Source organism: Palaemon carinicauda, chromosome 2, assembly GCF_036898095.1.
Source record: "Palaemon carinicauda isolate YSFRI2023 chromosome 2, ASM3689809v2, whole genome shotgun sequence".
Classification (NCBI taxonomy): domain Eukaryota; kingdom Metazoa; phylum Arthropoda; class Malacostraca; order Decapoda; family Palaemonidae; genus Palaemon; species Palaemon carinicauda.
The window spans coordinates 184064828-184068608 of record NC_090726.1 but is presented as its reverse complement, the minus strand read 5'-3'; positions in this window follow the sequence as shown (position 1 = coordinate 184068608).

Below are 3781 nucleotides of genomic sequence, written 5' to 3'. Positions count from 1 at the left end.
AAAGACCAAGTAATTAGCCCAAGCGATCAAATATCATTATTTGAAATTTAGGGTAGCCTAAGATTTCCTTTAAAAGTTTACTTTAAATTACTGTAACTTTCTTAATTTATTTTATTCATTGTGGAATAGAATACAATTGATAATTATGTTAAGACTTTTCAATTCTATATTTTGTTATTAGTAATCACTAACATAAAAGCCTATACTGGACTGATATACATACATACATATACCAAGGAACTTCCCCCAATTTTGGGGGGTAGCCGACTTCAAACAAATGAAACAAAAAAAGGGGACATCTCCTCTCTACGTTCCTTCCACCATGAAAGGGACTCAACCGAGTTCGGCTGGTACTGCTAGGGTGCCACAGCCTACCCTCGCCCGTTATCCACCACAGATGAAGCTTCCTAACGCTGATTCCCCTACTGCTGCTACCTCCGCGGTCATCTAAGGCACCGGAGGAAGCAGCAGGGCCTACCGGAACTGCGTCACAATCGCTCGCCATTAATTCCTATTTCTAGAACGCTCTCTTGCCTCTCTCACATCTATCCTCCTATCACCCAGAGCTTTCTTCACTCCATCCATCCACCCAAACCTTGGCCTTCCTCTTGTACTTCTCCCATCAACTCTTGCATTCATCACCTTCATTAGCAAACAGCCATTTACCATTCTCTCAACATGGCCAAACCACCACAACACATTCATATCAACTCTAGCTGCTAACTCATTTCTTAAACCCATTCTCACTCTCACCACTTCGTGCCTAATCCTATCTACTCGAGATACACCAGCCATACTCCTTAGACACTTCATCTCAATCACATTCAATTTCTGTCTCTCCGTCGCTTTCATTCCCCACAACTCCGATCCATACATCACAGTTGGTACAATCACTTTCTCATATAGAAGTCTCTTTACATTCATGCCCAACCCTCTATTTTTTACTACTCCCTTAACTGCCCCCAACACTTTGTACCCTTCATTCACTCTCTGACGTACATCTGCTTCTACTCCACCATTTGCTGCAACAACACACCCCAAGTACCTAAACTGATCCACCTCCTCAAGTAACTCTCCATTCAACATGACATTCAACCTTGCACCACCTTCCCTTCTCGTACATCTCATAACCTTACTCTTGCCCACATTAACTCTCAACTTCCTTCTCTCACACACCCTTCCAAATTCTGTCACTAATTGGCCAAGCTTCTCTTCAGCATCTGCAACTAGTACAGTATCATCCGCAAACAACAACTGATTTACCTCCCATTCATGGTCATTCTCGTCTACCAGTTTTAATCCTCGTCCAAGCACTCGAGCATTCACCTCTCTCACCATTCCATCAACATGCAAGTTAAACAACCACAGCGACATCACACATCCCTGTCTCAGGCCCATTCTCACCGGAAACCAATCGCTCACTTCATTTCATATCCTAACACATGCTTTACTACCTTTGTAGAAACCTTTCACTGCTTGCAACAACCTTCCACCAACTCCATATAACCTCATCACATTCCACATTGCTTCCCTATCAACTCTATCATACGCCTTCTCCAGATCCATAAATGCAACATACACCTCCTTTGCTTTTGCTAAATATTTCTTACATATCTAATTAACTGTAAAAATCTGATTCATACAACCCCTACCTCTTCTAAAACTACCCTGTATTTCTAAGATTGCATTCTCTATTTCATCCTTAATTCTATTAATCAGTACTCTACCATACAATTTTCCAAATACACTCAACAAACTAATACCCCTTGAATTACAACACTCATGCACATCTCCCTTACCCTTATATAGTGGTACAATACAAGCACAAACCCAATCTACTGGTACCATTGACAACACAAATCACATATTAAACAATCACACCAACCATTCAAGTACAGTCACACCCCCTTCCTTCAATATCTCAGCTCTCACACCAACCATACCAGATGCTTTTCCTGCTCTCGTTTCATCTAGTGCTCGCCTCACTTCCTCTTGTAATCTCTCTCTTATTCTCATCTCCCATCGCCGGCACCTCAACACCTGCAACAGCAATTATATCTGCCTCCCTATTATCCTCAACATTCAGTAAACTTTCAAAATATTCTGCCCAATTTTTCCTTGCCTCCTCTCCTTTTAACAACCTTCGATTTCCATCTTTCACTGTCTCTTCAATTCTTGAGCCAGCCTTCCTTACTCTCTTCACTTCTTTCCAAAACTTCTTCTTATTCTCTTCATATGAATGACCCAATCACTGACCCCACCTCAGGTCAGCTGCCCTCTTTGCCTCACTTACCTTGCGCTTTACTTCCACATTTTTCTCTATATTTTTCATATTTCTCTACACTATTACTCTGCTACCATTCTTCAAAAGCCCTCTTTTTTTCTCTTCCACTTTTACCCTCACTCCTTCATTCCACCATTCACTGCCCTTCCTCATGCTGCCTCCAACAACCTTCTTGCCACACACATCACTTGCAATCCCAACAAAATTTTCTTTTACTAACTTCCACTCCCCCTCTAAATTACCAGTTTCTCTTACTTTCACTTCGTCATATGCCATTTTCAACCTTTCTTGATATTTACTTTTTACCCCCGGGTTTATTAGCTCTTCAACCCTTACTAGCTCCCTTTTACATCCACCTACTCTATTCCCCAACTCTTTTGCTAAACAACTAATTTTCCTTCCACCAAAAAATGATCAGACATACCGTTAGACATAACCCTAAACACGTGTACGTCTTTCAATCTTCCAAACATTCTTTTAGTTATCAACACATAATCCATTAATGCCCTTTCTACTACTCTTCTATTTGCCACTCTTACCCATGTATACTTGTTTTCATCTTTCTTTTTGAAAAAGCTAGAACTTATCACCATCTCTTGCTCAACACACATATCTACCAGTCTCTCACCACTCTCATTTTCACCTGGTACGGCATACTTCCCAATGACACCTTCTACCTTTCCAGTGCCCACTCTAGCATTTAAGTCACCCATGACAACTACATAATTCCTTCTATCCAGTCCTTCTACACACCTAGTTAATTCATTCTAGAACTCATTCCGCTCTTCTTCACTTTTCTCACTACCTGGCCCATACGCACTGATAAAAGCCCAACATTCCCTACCCAACCTAACCCTTACCCACATTAACCTAGATGATATCTCCTTCCAATCCACTTCTTTACCTGTCATCCATTCAGTCAGCAATAAAGCCGCACCCTCTCTTGCTCTTCCCTTTTCAATCCCAGACACTCTACCAGATATTTCACCAAACATCACTTCACCCTTCCCTTTTATCTTTGTCTCACACAAGGCCAATATATCCATCCTTCTATTCCTAAACATACTTCCAATCTCACATCTTTTACTCTCTATCGTACTACATCCACGCACATTCAAACACCCCAAAACTAGAGTGCGGGGAGCAGGCACTCTCCCCCCAGCTCCACCTCTTTGCTGATGTCTCACAGGATTGTAAGTACAGGAGAGTTGGTTCCCAGCCCCCTTGTCCCATCCCTTTTAATCGCCTCTTACGATACGCAGGGATAACGTTGGCGCTATTCTAATTGTTTTCATGCCCTCGCGGCCATATGGCTCTCTCAAATCTTCATGAATGTTTGCCTGTTCATAAAGGAAATTATTATTTGACTACATGGACCTCTTTCTCATACTAACAAGTTATGCTGCAAAGCGAAATTGATAACAAATACGTGTGCATGGCATGTAGATGCACCGCATTACTTGATTGTAAATGGTAAAACTTGAAGAATGAACACAT